The sequence below is a fragment of the Arvicanthis niloticus genome, chromosome 6 (genome assembly GCF_011762505.2).
Source record: "Arvicanthis niloticus isolate mArvNil1 chromosome 6, mArvNil1.pat.X, whole genome shotgun sequence".
Taxonomy (NCBI): Eukaryota; Metazoa; Chordata; class Mammalia; order Rodentia; family Muridae; genus Arvicanthis; species Arvicanthis niloticus.
Window position 1 is genome coordinate 35144833 of NC_047663.1, and position 19843 is coordinate 35164675.

The window sequence follows — 19843 nt, forward strand, 5'->3', positions numbered from 1 at the left end:
CTTCAGAACTGCCATTCTAAATATTATACTGTTTTCCCTAATATGGTCCTCAATATCTCTGCTTAATAGTGTACTGGATTACAGAAGCAAGCAAACGGTAAAGCTAGTTTCCCAACAACAACAAAAAAGTTATCTTTCTGCTTTTTGCAAAACAATGAAGCCAAGATGGAAATGGAGTGCTGACTCCCACAAGCTGTCCTTTCTTAACTTCTGCATGTACACAGTCACATACCAGCAACAAAACAAATGCTTTTTAAGTGAAAAGAGAAACTGGGCGTGGTGCTGCACATTTTTAATCCTGGCACTGGGGAGGCAGAGGCAGGAGGATCTCTGTGAGTTCAAGGTTAGACTGAGCTAACAGGTGAGTTCCAGGCAGGCAGGGCCATAAAATGCAGACTCCAGCCAGGCAGTGGTGGTGCATGCCTTTAATCCCAGCACTTGGGAGGTAGAGGCAGGTGGATCTCTGAGTTCCAGGACAGCCAGGGCTACACAGAGAAACCCTGTCTCCAAAAACAAAAAAACAAAAAACAAACAAACCAAACCAAAACAAAAAAAGGTGGGGACAAAGGAGGAAGAAAAAACTAAAACAAAAACAAAAGGCAGAAAGAGACTTGTTCCCAGCCAGAGCCGCACTTGTGTGGCAAAATCGAGAACACAGGATTAGTGAGGGAAGCTGATGGCAAACACTGACTGGGAAAGCTTTTCGAGAATGAATAAATTCGTAAATTTGGCTTGGATTTACAAAGTGGAGTGCAATTCCTCAAGACAGCCAGGCAGAGAACACGCCTGTGAGGCCAGGAGCCTCGAAAAGATTTATTGCCAACTTTTTATTGCCAACTTGTTTGTTTGTTTGTTTTTGGTTTTATTGTTTTTAAGGGGGCCTTCTGACTCTGAATAAGTTTGGTTGCTGTCTTTCTGCATGCATAGTTGCTTCATCTCGGTTGCTGCCCTCAGGATAAATATCTGTCTGTTCTCAAACTGCCCATTGACCTGGGCTTCTCTCCTCTCCATAGGTTCTCAGAATAAGTCCAAGGCAACAGGAAAACCGGCTGATATGGGCACTAAGTCAATGTGCACCGAGGGCCAGCGAAGGTGTCTGGGTGCAGAGAAAGAGAAGCAGTCTCTAGTATTTAGCTCTCCCCCCCCCCCCACCCGTTCTTTGTTTCAGTTCTCCCTTCTGTCAACTCACAAGGCTTGGCTCCTTTGGCTGGGAGAAGGCATGATCTGGCTTTTTTTTTTTTTTATTCTGGCTGGCTGATTCTATTGTTTTTCAGCCCAGTGGTTCTGGTGCCTCTTACAGTCTCCTGCAATCACACAGCAAGCCTGCAGGGGTCCTCAGCGCACCCTGCACAGGGCAGATCTTCTTCAGCTAGTGTTATCTTCTATTTAAACACAGAACAGTAGCCTCCACTCTCGTTACATAACATACCAGTATCTCAGGGTGTTAAACCAGTACAGAATCTACTATTAGGCTTTAGGGAACCTGTGGATATAAACATATTTAGTAACATGCTATTGCAGAAATGTAACCAGTTTTTAATTTTCTGTTTCCTGATTTGAAATGTTAGAGTTGGAAGGGACGTCAGAAACTATCTTATTTCAGCCGTCCTTATTTATTTTTGCAGTAATGGGTATTGAATCCAGAGCCTCAAGAACCTTAGGCAAAATCTCTACTCCGTCCCCAGATCTCAGTTCTTCCTTATTTTAGGCAATGGGTACTAAGGTCTAACCTCAGAAGGTATAGCCCTGGGCTGGTAATCAAGCTTTTGATAATCTAAAGAATTTAGTATATCTTCTCAAAGATCCAATCTCAAGTCTTTTCAAGTTTGTGATGAATTAGCTGAAGGCTTTTTGGCCCCAGGATTTACACTTCCCAAAGCAGTCAATTGTAAAAACTGACGTTGCCCTTATACTGAAACTGGTATCTACCTACAAAAGTGAGGTGGTTTTGTTCTTACTAACATTGGGACTGAATTCTTACCTACCCATGTCATGCGCATTCACTGAAGACAACTTGATTGCATGTATATTAAAAACAGCTGGGTGGAGTGACAGGTGATGTTTTGAGTAACCTGGGGATCTACCCAAATACCATACTGGGTTTGTGTGTAAGCTACTGCCAGATAGGAGACCGTGGACCTCCTTCAGCACCTCTCAGGTACCTTTTCAGTAACCTGGCTAGCTTGGAACTATGTAGTTAAGGATGACCTTGAACTGCTGATCACTTCCCAAGCCCTGGGTTATAACTGGGTTGTAAAGCACCAACCACCCCATCCAATTACCATGCATTTTCTTCTCTTCTAAAATGGCAATGAAAACACATATTTTGCCCAACACCATTTAGAACCCCAGAGGCTTAGAGAAAAGGGTGGACCTGCTGTCTCCTCCAGCAGAAATTCTTTAATCAAATTGACCTGTTTTCCTGTTGGAAGACTCTGCGCCACTCCACCCACCTGGTGCCTCCCTGGACTTCCCGACTGTCATGAGTTTATTTTTTAACCCTCTCTTCCTTGAAAAGCACCACCCCACTGACCCAGAACGCCGGCTCCTCCCCTTTGGTCACTTTGACTATTCTTATTCTATTTTCTGTTGCTAATAAATCTCACTAGCCATTAGTAATAGGGACCCCAGTTCCTCTATAGTCCTCCATGTTCTTTCACTCTTAGTACTAGGATTCAACCCAGGGACTCAACACACTAGGATTCAACACACTAGGCAACCCTTTCCTAGTTTTAATTAGGAAATTACTAGCAGGGCAGAGGGAATAGAGAATTGTCGCTCTGCTTCTGAGCAGGGCACGGGTGGACCTGATGAGACTGGTACTATCTTATTAAACACACCTGCCTTGAACTCTGAGGGCCACTTCTAGTAATTTATGCACTGGGTCAGGAGTGGTTTAAAGGTGGAGCAAGGAATTACTGTCTAGGTTCTCAAAACAAAAGCACTGTAAATCCCTCTTCCCAACATAGCCCCGGGTCCTGGGAATCCCAGTAAACCCAAACAAACAGCCTCCTATCTCAGAAAGCTCCCCCACTCTAATCACCTCTTCTCCCAGCCCCGCCCGCCAGCTGCCGGGACTGGCAGGACCCAGACCTTGCCACACTCCTCGCACGCGCGCCCCGCCAGGGCCGAGGGGCGGGTGGGGGTTGGGGGGCGGGAGGCAGGGGAAGCAGGGGCGGAGTTCCGTCCTCCGGTGATTGGCTCCTCGTGGATGGGCTGCGGCCGTGCCGGACCAACCAGTGGCGTGTTGCTATGTGCTGAGCCGATGGGATAGGCGCGGGGGCGCGTCCGTCACCCGGCAAGCCCCCAGCCCGGACTCGAGGGATGCGGAGCGGCAGTGGCGGCGGCGGTGGCGGAGACTGTGGCTTTAAGAGCGCGCAGGGAGCGCTAGAGTCAGCCGTGCAGTCTTTCGTCGCCAAGCACTCCGGATCAGCCGAGCCCGGCGCTGGCCGGACCGGGCAGCCTACCGCCAGGTATTGGGGGATCTCGAGCTGGGCTCGCGTGGGCGTGGGGCGCTTTCCGCTCGGGTTCGGGCTGTGCGCCTTAGGGACGGTCCGGCTCCCGCGCTACAGACAGCCCGGCTCGCCTGAGGCGGTGCTGTCGCGGTCCCGAGGGGGCTCCCCGAAGGTTCCCGGGGTGCTAGGGGCGGGGAGCGGGTTGCTGCGGCCACGTGACCGGTTTGTTTACAAACACTGGCGCGCGCTCCGGGTTCGGGACTTGCTGGTGACGAAAAGCAGCCGGGCAAATATGGGGACCCAGAGACCTGGGCGCCACCGCTTCACTTGTTCGGCGTGATCCACCCCCCCACCCCCCCACCACGGGTGGCCCCGGTCTCCATCGAGATACTTGGGTCTGGGGCACATCGCCTTCAAAAGTCCCCGGAGCGTTTTGGCAGCCTCAGGCCAAGGGAACCACAGCGAGTTCCTGCCTGGACGCTTCCCGGCGCCTCCCCAGCGGCCTTGCCAAGGGGTGGGCGCGAACTCGGTTGCCAGACCCGCTGCGGGGGCCTCTGCGGAGGGTCCCTCCCCGGAGCTGGCTTCTGCTTCTTCCTGCTTCAAGTTTTACCTGCCTAGTTGCTGACTCCCTTCTGGTGAGCCTTACTCCGGTCTCGTGGCTGGCACTTAGCTGGGGAAGCAGCGTTCCTTTGGACCCCTTTTGCAAAGAACTGCCTGCCACCTCTGACTACATTTTTTTTTATCCACAGTTTTTAAAAAGCTGAGTGGGCATCCTCTGGTTTGCCAAGCCTTCCACGGTCCGGCTGCTGGAAATGGCAAATGCCCCGGAGTCCTGCTTTTTTATTTTTTGGCCTCCTTGTTGATTTGTATTTGCCACGTTGGAGGGTCTTTGAGCCACTAAGTTGAAGTCTTATTAGTCTTTTGTTCCTCATGCTCGTATTAGTTCTAGCAAAATGGGGCTCCCTGTCCATCGCTCTGGACAAGACTAGGGATTACTTTTTTGAACCCCATTTACAGAACATTAGAGGCACAAAGGAATTAACAGCAAATCTAATGCTTGAGGCTCTGCAGTAGTCTGGTTTGGGGGTTCACAGGTTCTGATCAGTAAGATAGGATTGCTTTTCCTTTTGGCACACACTGCTGTAGGCTTTACCTGAGTTCATTCCTTCACCCCTTCGATTTCTTAGCATTTGATATTCTTATCTTTAAGGAAGTTTCTACCTCTATTTTAAATTCTGTTGTTTACAAAATAATGGCTTTATTAGAACATTTTCATACATATGTATCAATTGTGACTCGTTCATACTCAACCATTACTGCTTCCACCCCCATTTTTGTCCTGAGCTGTGATATGTGTGGCTGTGAGTTCTTTACACTGACAACAAGCCCAGCCTGAGGAGAGCTGGGTAAACTTCCTTTAGGCACTGTGATTTAACCCCTATTCTACGACAGGGCCAGATGGGAGAGAGTGGAGGTCCTGGGCTCATGCCCTGCCTCAGTTGGGCTCTACTTAGTTTAGAATTCAGTAACATCATTTCTTAGATCTCTCTGCTTGAATTGAGGTAGGAATGGGAAAAGGGAAGTAAAGAACATATATAAGAATCCCAGAGCCCGGCAGTGGTGGTGCACGCCTTTAATCCCAGCACTTGGGAGGCAGAGGCAGGTGGATTTCTGAGTTCGAGGCCAGCCTGGTCTACAGAGTGAGTGCCAGGACAGCCAGGGCCACACAGAGAAACCCTGTCTCGAAAAACCAACAACAACAACAACAACAACAACAAAAAAATCCCAGTACGGGTAAGGCAGAGGCAGGTGGATCTCTGTGAATGCAAAATGAGCCTGGTCTACAAAGCAAGTTCCAAGACAGCTAAAGCTACACAGAAATCCTGTCTCAAGAAAAACAAAGACTACAGTTTTCCTAGCTAGGAATGGTAGTATATAACTTAGTATATAACTAACCCCAGAACCCTGCAAGTTTGAGGTCAGCCTGGTCTGTATTAAAGGGATTCTAGGTTAGACAGGTCTATGTAGGGGAGACACTCTTGACTCAGGAAAGAAAAAACAAAATCAAACCACTTCAATTCTTTCGAGCCATGGTTTTCAAACTTGGCTAGGGATTCACAGTAAGGAATATATTACAGCAACGCCTGCTGGCCTGCTACTACAGTTCTAGGAGACAGTAACTCACCATACTACCTGCAGTATGCTCTGTTTTTTTTTCCTGCTTCATTAGAAAAAAAAAACAATCAGCTGGTGGTCATGACTCATTAATTTGATTTCCTAACCAAATGGGTCATGACCTTCAGTTTGAGAAACATTGGTTCAGGGTGGAGATCCTCCAGCCTGGATGTGCATGAATATGGCCAGAACAGTGTTTAAAAGTACAGCGGGGTTGAAAAAAAATGTGTGTTTGTATTTTGCATATACATAGATACATATGTGTATGTATGTGTATAGTGTGTTAATTACTCCAGAGATGGTTATTTTTCCTCTGTCTTATTGAGACAGGATTTCATACTATACAGCCCAGACTGGCCTGGAACATGTTGCATAATGCCAGGCTGGCTTTGCACTTTACTACAGTCCCCCTGCCTCAGCCTCCCAGGAGGTGGGGTGGGTGGGAGGGGGGAGGGGGTGTTAGAGATTCCAGGTGTTAGACACCACACATCTGTTTTGGGGATGCTAATGGCGGAGGAGGGGGCTTGGCTGATTCAGGTTGCTGATTACTGGGAGTTGGTGGTCATGAACAGTGAGAATGGGTGTGAAATGCAGAGTCAGGTAGATGGCTCATACTTGGGGTGCAAGCCGTCAGAGTCAGATCACTCGGCTGCCAGCCAGTCGTCTTTGAAAAGGGGCCTGGCATGGTGATGTTCGAACTTATGGTCCCACTCAGGAAGCCGAGGCCAGTCAGCTCTTGAGTTCTCTGCATAATAGCGAGTTCCAGGCCAGCTGGGGCTGTAGAGTGGGATCCTCCAAAGCTTTGGTAAAAGGTAAGAGACCGACTGGCAGCCCTGGCACCTGGCTGCACCTCATCTCCTCTAAGGCTGCTGCTCACTGTTCTGTAGCAATGGCTGTCTCTGAGTGCCTGGGGGTGGGAGAGGTGAACCTTGCCTGTGAGCTGCGGTGCTGTTCACAGATTTTGTGAGTTTTCATTGTCATGATGATGTTAATGGTTTTGAGGCAGTCATTGTGCCTAGGGGATTAACAATTGGCCGGCTGAAGAAAGGATTGATTTTGTTTAATGTCTGGCTGGCTGGTATTCTAGACTCTGTAGCCTGAGGGAGAAGCAGGCTGTGACTTTATTTTGATATGGGGGTTGCGGGAATCAGGGACTTGTCTATCATCAGATGTTAATAAGAGACTCAGGTTCCCACGTCTCTTGCCTAGTCAGCTGGTTCTTTCCCATTGCCTGGGCACAGGGTGTGCAGGTGGATCTAGTCAGCCAGTCATCCAGTTTCTGGTGCTTTTTACCTCTGCCTTTTAAGCACAGATACAAACACCAGTGGAGCTGTTCATTCAATTTTCCCTCTTATTTTGTCCAGACAGGTTAGTGGAAGAGATTTCTTTGAATTAAATCTGCAGTTTAGCTTTTACAAAGGACACTTAATCATCTACATTCAGACTGTGGTCCTTGGCAAAAAATGCCTTGTATGAGAACATTCACTGTGAGATTGTTTAAATTAACTTTAATAACGCTCCATTTGGCCTAGCTGCTCACATTTGGAATATCCAGTTTTGAGCACATAGAGAAATGAGAGGGGCAGAAAAGTGGGTGTGGTGGTGGTTGGGGGGAATCACAGGTCTTAGGAATAGCAGAGGTGAGGGGATTGGGAAGGAGTCAGGATCTGTTCTCTTTGTAAATTATCTCAGTCTTTCCCTGGTCTAGCAACTAAACCACTGGGTACTCTTGGCAGGTATAAAGCATCATATTGAATTCTAGCCCACAGAGATGGACAGCCAGCCAGTGCCCTCCTGTCTGCCTGCCTTCCAGCTAAAGGTATTTTGTTAGGGCTGACAGGGTTTTGGTGATATCCATAACAAAAGATGCTGTCTACTTGGGTCTGTAAAAGATTGCACCTGGCTGTGGCGAGCTCTGCCTCCTGCACTTTAGTCTACTGCAGCTTCTTTCTCTGTGCCCTTTCCCGGGCTCCCAACCCCACCCCCTCCCACCTTATCACTTTCCTTCCTAACCTCATTCCATTTCTGCTACAACTACATGAGGCCTTGTGAAGTTTCTGAAGCATGCGGTGCTGTTTTTGAGAGAGTGTCATCTCACTTGCTCACAGGCTGTCTTCAGACTTGTTCAGCAGCTCAGGCTGACCCTCTGACCTCTACCACCTGACTCTTGTTTTAAAGGGTATGTCAGTCATCACACCCAGTTTAAGCCTCCCCCCGCCCCCCCCATTACCACCCCCCCCTTAAGCATTTCCTTTTTAAAGATTTATTTTACTTGTGTATTTTGTCTGCATGCATTTATGGTCCCAGATTAGAGAGTATCAAGGGATCGTTGTTTCACCATGTGCCATCGTGTGGGTGCTGGGAACCAAACCCTGGTCCTCTCCGAGTAACAAGAGCCATACTCTCAGAACCCTGGTGCCTTTTGACTCTGCAGTTACTTTCCCCAACTACTTACCAACAGCTCCTCACCTTTGGCCCACAGTTTCTTTATATCCCTTAACTTGTTTGTCTTGGGATCCAGGAGACCTCAGGCTGGTCTTGAATTTATTATGCCAGGTGTCTGTCTCCCTAATGCTGGAATTATAGGCTGAGTTCTGTGTCTTGCAGGGCTCCCAACTACAATGCATGCTAAGCAAGCAGTCTACCAACAGCTACATCCCCCACACCCATCATCATCATCATCTTTTTAAAAACCAGTTTACTACTGACTAGGAATATATTATCTACTTATTTCTTGGAATGGGATATTGAGAGTGTCCATTCCATTCTGACTTGCTCCATCCTGGCAGTACTTGGCGATTAGTGGTGCCGGATAAATACCTGTTGGTTAAAAGCATAAACGATCAAAGAGGCAAGGCTCAGCCTCTGAAGTAGGAAGTGATTTTTGTTGTTTTGTTTGTTTTGCTTGTTGAGACAGGTTTTTTTTTTTTTCTTTGTAGCTGTGCCTGGTCTACAGCTCAGCAGAGATCCACCAACCTCTGCCTCCCAAATGCAGGGATTAAAGGCGTGAAACAATCTTTTTAAGAGACTATGAAAAAGCCAGGCAGTGGTGGCACACGCCTTTAATCCCAGCACTTGGGAGGCAGAGGCAGGCAGATTTCTGAGTTCAAGGCCAGCCTGGTCTACAGAGTGAATTCCAGGACAACCAGGACTACATAGAGAAACCCTGTCTCCAAAAACAAAAACAAAACAAAACCAAACACCCCCCCCCCCCAAAAAAAAAGACTATGAGGAAAATAAATGTTTTTTCCTCTTTCTTGGGATAATATTTTCAAAATTCCTTTTGCACTTTGCATTTTTCACAGTATTACTTTGTATTCCTTTATTCCATTATAGGCTGCCAGTCTCTGAAAGATCCAGAACCAGTTATTGTTAATAAACATCCCTTGCCTCTTCCACTGACCTCACTCTGGGCCTCCCCCAACCCCTCCCCCCCCCTTTTTTTTTTTTTCCACATGCATTGGCATTTCTATCAGGAACCAGCAGGCCCTACAGTGGAGCTGAGGGGTCTGGCTCCCGAGTCAGAAAGAACCTGGTAATTAACTCTGTGACCTTGGGCAATCTACATTTCTCTAACTCTTTGGTCCTTATTTGTAAAATGGGACTAATAATAGTAACTATCACTTGGGATTTATGGGAGGATTAGAGGAGAATGCAGGGGAAACCAGGCCCAGAGCCCAGCACCTAGGAAGCACTCAGTGCTCCTGTTAATAACAAAATGGCATTAATAGTGTGAGGTAGATTCCCAGTCTGGCTGGCAGAAATTCATCCCCAAATCAATTGATTTGGCGGGGAGTGGTGGGCAATGACCAAGTCTTTATTTATATTAAGTAAATGAAGGCCATAAATATCACTAAGGTTTGTCAGAACTAGAATGGAATTTATTTTATTTTATGGACAGGGTTTCATTATGTGGCACTGACTGTCCTGGAATTTGCTGTGTAGACCAGGCTGGCCTTGCAGAAATCCACCTGCCTCTGCCTCCTGCGTGCTGGGATTAAAGTCCTGCACTACTATGCCTGGGTAGAATGGAATTGAGTGATCATGACATTGTGTACAGCTGTCTCTGTCTCTCTCTCTGTCTCTTTCTGCCTCTCTCTCTCTCTCTCTCTCTCTCTCTCTCTCTCTCTCTCTCTCTTTCTCTCTACCTTTTGAATCTTTCTGAGATTGGGTCTTTCTCCAGCCCAGGCTGGCTTGGATGGAGCTCACCAGCTGACTGCTCTTACTTCATGTTAGCTTCCTATCCAAGACTAGTGTCTTTGGAAGAAGTAGTATTTGTGATAGTTGAAGACATACTGTTAGCTGGTTGGTAGGAGGCAGAGGCAGGTGGATCTCTGAGTTTGAGGCTAGCCTGTGCTAGAGTGAGTTCCAGGACAGCCAGGGCTACAAACCCTGTCTCAAAAACAAACAAGCAAAACAAAAACAAAGCATGCTGTCTGCCTGTCGTGGTCACTCTTGGTTTAGGCTTGACTAAACAAGCTGGGCTGACAGGAAGCTGTAGACTGAGGTCCTCTTTTCTCATTGTTACCAGAAGTGCTTTGACTAAGTGCCCTTCACTTTCACTGAAAAACAGCACGAGAAGGTGCTTTATATAACTTGTTTCTTAGGATTTATATGGTTGGAGACTCTACCACATCCTATAATGTCTCCCTTAAGAAGTTCAAGGGAGACATTCTTTTAGAACATAGTGCCAGGAAAAGCTTTGGCCCTTCAGAGGAACTGGTATGCCTTTTTTTTTCCTTCTTTCTTTTTTTGGACAATTGGAAATTTATAACTGCTCATATTTCTCTTTTTGCTATGGTTGCCAGGAAGTACAGAGCCAAAACTGTGGCTTACTCCACAGAGGCCTGCATCCTAATTTTTTCCCAGTGTTAACCTTATCATTTTTTTTTCCTTATTTCATTCGAATGACTTGTAACTTTAGATACAACCTGGCTATATGCTGGGTTGGGAATTAACTCCAGTTAGGTAGTTTCATTTAAGAAATATAAAGAAGTAAGGCTTAAGTGGCCAGAAGGACTTGTTTAACACACAGCTCTGATGAGGTGTAGCAGAACGCAGTGGGTGAGGAGGTGAAGGTGGAAGAGTGGGAAGTCCACAGCTTGGGATACATGAAACTGCATCAAACTGGGTTAGGATGTAGCTCAGTGATTTTTCTGCCTAGCATGTGCTAAGAAGCCCCGGTTTCGAGTGCCAGCATTGTATATGTAAACCAGGCAAGGCCATGCACATCTGTAATCCCAGAACTTTGTAGGTGGAGGCAGGAAGATGGGCAAGTTCATGGTCAGCCTAGGAAATGAGCTAAGTACAGATATTCTCTCTCTCTCTCTCTCTCTCTCTCTCTCTCTCTCTCTCTCTCTCTCTCTCTCAGGTCAGAGGTTCTTTCTATTTCTGTGGTTTTAGAGGAGTGCGCACTTCTGACCTAGTCCTAAATGGCCTATAATGTTTCAATCTTAAGTGAAACATGCTTCTAAAATGGGTGAATGAGCCTTTTTAGTGTCGGGCATCTCTGCCAGTGTGCTGCACTGCTGCTGCCTGCATTTCTGCTACAGAGCTGTTTTGTCTCCCAGATACAGGGCAGCCCTTCCTTATGGTTGTGGTGTTGAGAATGGGGTATGTCCAAACAAGAGTGACAGTTGAGAAAGAAGCAGGCATGGCTGGTCTGTGGCGCACGCATTTAATCCAAGCACTTGGGGGGCAGAGGCAGGTGGATTTCGGAATTCAAGGCCAGCCTGATCTACGGAGTGAGTTCCAGAACAGCCAGTATTACACAGAGAAACCCTGTCTCAAAAAACAAACAAAACAACAACAAACCTAGGAACAAACAAGAAACAAGAAAATGAAAAGAAAAAACCAGGCCTGGAGTTCTTGTGTGTTTCTCATTGGGAAAGGAAGGGTTGGCGTGAAGATAGTGAACGGGTTCCACTGGACTCAGACAGGGCCTCGGGGTGAATGGTGGCTGAACTTTATTGTTCACATTGGCTTTATTTTGTTTTGGCTGGTCGAAATTTAGTCCTGGGAGACACTGAGCTTCCTAATGGTTTACACTGTTTGGTTTCTCCAGTCCTGTTTGGGAATATAATACCTGAGGCTTTGGGAGTTTGGGGTCAACCTTGACTGCCAATGAAGAATAATACGGACCAGTAGAAGTAGAACTTCTAAGTTGGGGCTGAAATGTAATCTTGGTTCTTTTATTTTCAGAGGTAATAATCATCACTCAGATAATAAGACCTTTGGGAGAAAAAGATAAGACATGGACCTGTCCCCTGTTGGACATTGTCCAACCAGTGATGAAGGCATATGTGGACAGGGTACAAGGTAGAAGGAATTTAATTGTTGGGGAGATTGGGAAGGAAGGGTTGGGTTTTGGAGGTGGGGCTGAATAAAGAGATTCTAAATTGGGAGCATACTAAATTCAGTGTATACTGAAGGGTGCAGACGGGGAGGATGTGGGGATGCCCAGGAGCCAGCTGAAACATGGGGAAGAATGCCAGGGTGTTGCCATCCCTGCAACCAGGGGCAGTTTCATGGAAGTGAACTGTCACCTCCTTTCTCAGAACTTAAGGTTGAAGAGCTTGTAACAGTGGCTCATAGACACTGATTAAAATGTCCTTAGAAGAAAACTGGTAGAGATACTCACTCTTATTCCCTTACCCAGTCCTAGTCTCCGGTGGTCCAGGCTGACTCCTCCAAAGGCTGAGATCTGAAGTCTGTATGTATGTCTGCATTCCATGTGTATGCCTGGTGCCTGAATATCAGAAGAGGATGTTGAATCCTCGAAGACTGAGGTTATCGATGGCAGGGATAGAACCCAGGTCCTCTATAAGGGCAGCCAGTATTCTAAACCTTAGCTACCTTTGTATTTAATGTAGAAGTATTAAATCTGCTTATGTTTCAAGAGAATTTGACATTCTCATTCAGAATTTGGATGGGAATTTGACAGAATTCTCAAATACATATCATATTATCAGTATGTGATGCATAGCTATCATCCAAACATTTAGAGGTAGGAATATTGTTTCCGTTCTAAACAACAGGCCAGCCTCAACAATGCGATTGTCTTGGTCACAACACATATACTCTGACCTAACAAAGCCAATAATTTGTGCATGTGTATACATTTTATGTTTTTGTAGTGCTAGAAATTGAATCCAAGGCTTTGTGCTTGGCAGGCAAGCATTCTGCCACTGACCTGCACCCTAAATCTACATTCTATATCTACATCCCTGGCTGTATCTTTTGTTTTTGTATTTTGAGATGCTGTCTTACTCAGCCTCTTAGAGTGGCCTTGGCCATCCTGTACCCCTGCATAGCTTGAAGATTCTCCCGTTGTTTAAGCTCTGGAGGCTACAGGGGTCAAGAATACATTTCCAGAGACCTCTTCTGGTTTGTCAGGGTAGAAAGAATTTATCCCAGTATGAGGGGAATAGAAGCAGAAGGTTCAGGAATTCAGGGTCACCTTTGGCGACATCTCCAGTTTAAGACCAGACCTCTGACGATCATACTGCCTTGAACTTTTATCCTCCTGCCTCAGCTTTCCAAGCACTGTGGTTTCAGGCATGCACCCCACATCCAGCCCGACTAAGCTTTCCAAGTTTGCAAGTCCTGTCCAGCTTTGGGGACGACCCATTAACTAGCCTTGGAAGCTTCTTAAATGGAGAAGCTGAGTTGGCAAAGTGCATGTAAATCTGTCCTCCAAGCATCAGGCCTGAAAGGAAAAAGGTTTCATTTCTGAATAAGGTCTACTTGCTATTCCCATGTAGAAAAGCCCAGAAATTCGTCATGGAGTCAGCCTCTTCCCTCCCCCCCTCCCTCTTTCCCTCTCTCTGTTTCTCTCCCACCCCTTTCCCTTGCCCCCTTTTTTCATTTCCTCCATATCCTAGAATACAAATTTATCCATCTATGGGCTGGCCATTACATTGTATCTCAGGCTTCCTTTCAATAACTGTCTCTTCCCTTTCTCACTCTTAAATTTTAAAAGTTCAATTTTCAGATTCCAGTTGTGGAAAGGCAGAGCGCTCAGCCACAGACAGGCTGGATCTAGGATGTGGGATTTATGTGAACTGGGGATAAAGCTGAGAAAGCATGCAGACAGCTGAAAGCAGCATTGATTGGCAGGTTTGGGATAGATAGCCTGTAGTTAATTGGGGCCCCAGCTGTGCCCCAGAGACCCATCGGTGAGAAAAATCAAGGTCATGGCAATGCCTATTATCCAAAAGACATTCATTAATTCAGCAGATAGTTCAGTTTGGGAAGCACAGATGTGGTCAAATAATCACTTCAGTAAAAGAAAACGAAGATGGAGCCATTGATGGTTCTGAGCGTGTGCATTCTGAGGGGCCAGACTGGGGCTTGAAGGCAAACGAGGATTCTGAGCGATGTAGCTTCTGAGGAGGGGCCACTTCTTTGCTTTAGGGAGTGGATAAGTTGGTCATACAGGGGCTTCCTATGTAGCTAAGGCTGTTCTGGAACTCACTTACCTTGGCTAGCCTCAAGTGTGTAAGATTCCTGCCTCCACCTCCTGAGTTCTGGGATTCCAGACCACTCCTCTCTCAAGTCTCTTATTTTCTGAAGCTGTGTCAGTAGACTTCCTTAATGGCCGTTCTTCATTATAGGTCAAGCATAGCCTTGTTTAGGCGCAGAAGAATGGACTAGTTCTCTGGGTCACAGACCATAGAAAGAATGTTACTTGTTTTGTTTTAACCAGGATTGTCATCTGTGGGCATGGTCAAGTATTGAAGGCTGGTACTGAAGGATGGTAGAATTGGCCTGGAGAAAAAAAGGGGATTGGTTAGGCCTTTGCTATCTTGAGTAGAAACAGAGTCGAGAGCTCCTATACCTGGCCTGACCCAAGTCCGACAGTACTTGTCTCGTGGGTTTTGTCAGTGTGTCTGCAGAGAATATGCCTAGGCTGGAAGTCTGAGAGCTTCTCTAGGGTCCAGAGGGCACTTATAGCCTGGGTAGGCTCATGTGGGGTGCTCTCCTGGGATACAGTGGCGAATGAAGATTCAGGGATGCAGAACAGAGACAGTTTCACAGCGGCCAGGTAAAACTGCAGATGTTCACGTGGTGTGGTTCATCTTAGCTGTGACCTCATGGTGCTGAGTCTCACACCATCTGTAGGCCCTGGTGACCTGGCCCCTCAAGAGTTAATTGCCAAGAGTTAATGGTGAGTCCCATTAATAGTGTAATTCCCAGAATTGGGTATCTGGGCTTGTAGATTCTTAAGAGCCCAGGAAAGCAGGGAGGCACAAGAATAAGATTTGGAGCCACCAGTATAGTTTCACTGATAGTCTCTCTCTCATCTCCCAGTTAGCCACCTTTCAAGGCTCCCTAGTGTGCTGAGTGCTGAGTCCTGGGTGTAAAGGATGGGCTAGGACATTGGACCTTTTCAGGCAGTTCCTATCTATCTTGCAGGATAGAGTCTAACTCAGAGAAAGATGTTCTTTGTGTGCTGGTATAAGGGGCTGCCAGCTCTGCCTAGGGTTTCATTTATGCTGGGTATTAAGGGATGAGCATTTACAGGGCACAGGAGATAGGTTAAAATATGGCAGGTAACTGAAATACTTTGGAGCAGTGTAGTAAGTACCTTGGTCCATTGGGCAGGTTTGGAGTGGAGCCGGGAGGCAATGAGAATATACAGAGTTGGCCCAGGCTCTTGGTACTGCCAGAGTGGTGTAGACTGTGCCCTGTAGTCTGGTAGGAAACTGGTACAGGTTTTGAAATATGAGAGAGAAGTGGTCAAAATGTGTTTTAGAAATAGAATTCTAGAATGGGCTGGAGAAAGAGCTGAGTCAGGGAGTCAGGAAGCAAGGACAGTTGTCTGTTGAAAGGATGGCGCTTGTGCAGTGGCCCCCGTGAGGATTGCCATGGATGGTAGGGTGACAGCAGGCCTGGGGGAGAAGGAAGTGTAGCTTAGTAGGAGAGTGCTTGCCAGGCATATCTGTGGCCCTGCAGCCTATTAACCAAACCAAACAAAACCCCCAAAACAAGAGTCAACTGCTTAGAAGCCCTGAGCTATAAAAGGAGAGAAAGGAGCTGCCTGCTTCGTCAGTGGGGTCTTTAAGGAGATGAAATGGGTTTGAGGCCTGTGGGACACAACATCTGCTTATCATGTGCAGGGCTCTAGGTTCAGTCTCCAGCATCACAAAGGGTTGGGGAGAAAGATAATTGGTGAAACTGTAGCAAGCCTGTGGAGAAGAGGTGATGACTCTTTAAGCTGCCTTTGGGGTCTGGAGCTATAGAGGGCTTCTCAGATAAGAGCACTTCTTGCTCTTGTAGAGAACTCCCCAGTACACAACCCATCTATAACTCCAGTTCTAGGAGATCCAGTGGCACCATTCACTCTTCTGCACATATAAACATGAGCTCAGAAAACTCAATACATAAGGACAAACCTAAGCATACTACAAGGACTAGCGAGGGACTAAAGGCACTTGCTGTGCAAGCCTGGTGAACTGAGCTGGAGTCACGGATGCTGTAGTGAGCATGCACAAACATACACATCCATGGATACATACACATCCACACAGTGATAAAGGTATATTTTTAAAATACAGTACCTGCAGGTAGTCCGAACCCAGAGCCTCATGGGTAGCTAAGTGCTCTACCACTTAGCTTCATCCCATCCATGATGTCTACTTCAAATAAGCTTAGTGTGATGTGTCTTCTTAGAGCTTACAAGAAGTGCCCCTAGGAAAGGGGTCTGAGGTGCGGAAGCAGAGTGTACAGCTTAGGCTTGGATGTCTATGGAGGAACCCATCCGTGGGGAGTCAGGCTTAGGGAGGAAGTGAAGCCCAGGAAGCTTTGCTTTTGAGATCCAGGGGCTTGCTGACTTCTGTAGCTCACGCTGCTTGGGACTTGCTTTATTGTTTAGGCTGTTCTTAAACTAGCAGTCCTCCTGAGTCCCCTGATTATAGGCATGCACCGCCATGCCCAGCGTGGGTAAGGAGCTGATGCCGCACCATGGCTGAATAGTGTTAGCAGTAAATAAACTTTTAGTGTTTGCAACTTGCTTGTTTGCAGAGAGAGGCCCATGTTTTTGTTCCTCAATCTTGATTGTGATTAATGATGATGAAGCCTTGCCAGAAACTTCTGTGGCTTGTCATTCTGCTTGAGTCAGCACTAACCCTAGACTCCAGGAAGACCATCTGAAATCCATGTTCTGCTCTGATTCCCCCCCACACACACACACCCCAGCTTCAAGCTTATGTCTTGTTTTCGAAGAGGATGTTCCAAAAAATAATTTTATGAGATAGTCACATGATCTGAACTCTTCAGGTAGTCTTGGAAGATTTTTGACACTGAGACAGGGTCTCACTGTAACCCAGGTTGGCCTAGAACTCACTAAGTAGGTTAGGCCAACGCTGAACTACAACAGTCCCCTCGCCTCAATCTCTGAGTGCCAGGACTACCGGTATGAGCCACAAGGCCTGGTTTATCTTGGGATTTTGTATATTAGATTTCTCACCGACTTCCTGTCCTCACAGGAAAATTTCAAAAATCTGTATACTCAGTTCCAGGATGCTTGCAGGTCAGGTATTTCACTTCCCCAGATCATGAGGAGTTGAAAAGGAAATTTTCATTTGAGCTTCAGAAGTAATTTTTTAAATTTATTATTATTATTATTTTGGTTTTTTGAGACAAGGTTTCTCTGTGTAGCCCTGGCTGTCCTGGAACTCACTCTGTAGACCAGGCTGGCCTCTAACTCAGAAATCCGCCTGCCTCTGCCTCCCAAGTGCTGGGATTAAAGGCCTGCGCCACCACTGCCCCGGCCAGAAGTAATTTTAAGAACATTCATTTGAAGCTGGACTTGACCTCCTTATCATACATACATATTTTAAAAGCTGGTGTATGTGAATATGTGTTTATGCACCAAGTGTTAACTGCATGTGTGTAGGTGCCATGGAGGCCAGAAGAGGTTGTTGGTTGTTCCCTGGGGCTGAAGTTAGGCAATTGAGAGCCTTCTAACCTGAGTTCTGAGTCCTCTGGAGGAGCATCAGGGCTCTTAGCCGTTAGTCCAGCCTGTCTTCATCACTGTTCTATTGCTATGAAGAGACACCGTGACCACGGCAACTCTTATGAAAGAAAGCATTTGACTGGGGCCTTGCTTATGTTTTTCATTGTGATCATGTTGGGAGCTTGGTGGTAGGTAGGTGTGGTGCTGGAGAAGTAGCCGACAGCTATATCCTGATCCTTAAGCAGAGGGCACAACACTGGGCATGTCCTGGGCTTTTGAGACCACACCAATAGTGACACACTTCCTCTAACAAGGCCATACCTACTAATCCTTCTCAAATAATGTCACTCCCTGGTGACTAAGCATTCCAATATAAGCCTATGGGAGCCAGTTTTATTCAAACTACCACACAGCTCATAATTCTGTTATTTTGAAAAGATATTTTGTGTGTACAAGTGTTTGCCTGCATGTATGTCTTATGCATCATATGTACCTGTAGGCACCAGAGGTTAGAAGGCATCAGTAATATCATCTGAAACAGGAGTTAGAGATGCTGTGAGCCATCATATGTCTGCTGGGATTAATTAAACCCAGGTCCTCTGTAAGAACACTCAGAGCTCTTAAACTGGTGAGCTATCTCTTGACTGACACTTGCTTTTTAAAATATATTTAAACTCTAGAGTCTGCATGAGATAACAGGTATTTTCTCCTCCTCACCCTTATCCTCCCTTTTCTTTCTCTAGCACGATTTTAATCCCAGCACTTAGGGAGGAAGAGGCACCTGGATCTTCCTGTTCAAGGCCAGCCTCGTCTACAGAGAGTTCCAGGACAGCCAGGGCTACCAGAGAAACCCTGTTTGTTTTGTCTTAAAAAAAAAAAAAAAAAAAAAAGCAAAACAAAAACCTCTTCCTTTCAGTCTCCCACTTACTTTCATGGCCTGTATATATTTTCATATTTAATTCTAGATTTCACACTTGATAGAACTAATTTCTCTTCTTAATTTTACTACCTGATCCTGATTTTATAATCTTAAATCTTGATGTATAGTAAATACATATTTTCCTTTGTTTTGCCACATGTGATCTCAACTATGTAGACCAAGCTGTTTTGGAACTCAGAATCCCCCTGCCTCTGCCTCCCAGAGTATTGGGATTAAAGGGGTACATTACCACACCTGGCCCTGTGTACATACTTTGTAAGTTACCTTAACTCTGGTTCGGAGCTGGGAACTAACTGTATAAGAAAAGAAAGAGAAGCTGTTGAATTCTGGCCGAGTGGCCTTAGTGTCTGCAGATACTTGAGGTCTCCCTACTCTTCTCTATTGCAGTTGTAGACACAACTTGTGATATTTGATCTTCTTGATAGCCAGCCTCAGCTGCTTCTGCCCAGTACCTAGTAAATGCCATGGAAGTTGGAGGATGTTCAAGGGAACTGTTTGTTTTTCCACACAGATGTGCTAGCAGATGTGAGCCTCGCCAGGTAAATTGCCACACTCAAAGCCATGGTCACATTGCTCTTCTAATGGATGTTGCAAGGGCACCATTCAGCAGCCACCTCTGAATGGACTTTCTAGGACCGGCATGTCCTGTGACCTTGCTGAATTGGAGGCCTTAATAAAATGAAGGTTGGTGCAAGAAAGACGCTTCACTCTAGAAGAAGGTTTTCCTTAAACACTAAAACATGGAGTTAGAGGGGCTGGAGAGACGGCTCAGTGCTGAAGAGCACTTGCTTTTTTTGGAAGACCCAGGTTTGATTCCCAGCACTAACACACTGACTTAAAACTACCTGTAACTCCTGATTTTCCAGGGCCTCCTACATTGTCTTCTGGCCTCTGAGGGCCCTGCATAGACACATGCAGGCAAAACAGTCATCCACAGTTAAACTTTTTTTTTTTCCTGTTTTTTCAAGACAGGGTTTCTCTGTGTAGTCCTGGCTGTCCTGGAACTCACTCTGTAGACCAGGCTGGCCTCGAACTCAGAAATCCGCCTGCCTCGGTCTCCCAAGTGCTGGGATTAAAGGCGTGCACCACCACTGCCCGGCCACAGTTAAACTTTAATCCCAACAGGAAAGCGTAACAACTGCAGCACACTTTAAAGAGAGGAGTCCCAGAGATCATGAAGGATTATCATGTGACAGATACCTCCCCAAAATCAAGACTATATATCCAGGGTTGAGGTAAATGGCTGGCTTTGTTTCTGAAGGACCATGGTTCCTTGCTGTCCAAGCTGGGTTGTGTTACTACATGCATTTCAAG

The 19843-nt window shown here is 46.4% G+C and overlaps 1 protein-coding gene across 3 annotated transcripts in view; it reads left to right on the forward strand.

Annotated features, from left to right (window-relative positions):
* The first annotated feature begins 3263 nt into the window (after positions 1-3263).
* Ypel2 (yippee like 2) overlaps positions 3264-19843 on the forward strand; it is a 59219-nt gene continuing 42639 nt past the window's right edge. Inside the window, exon 1 of one of the 3 annotated variants that reach the window (XM_034506456.2) lies at positions 3264-3473. The gene's annotated coding sequence lies outside the window, so the exon portion shown is untranslated. Of the gene's footprint in view, positions 3474-3935; positions 4091-18953; positions 19214-19843 lie in introns of those variants that run through there. The other 2 variants (XM_076936087.1, XM_076936088.1) reach the window with 2 other exon arrangements.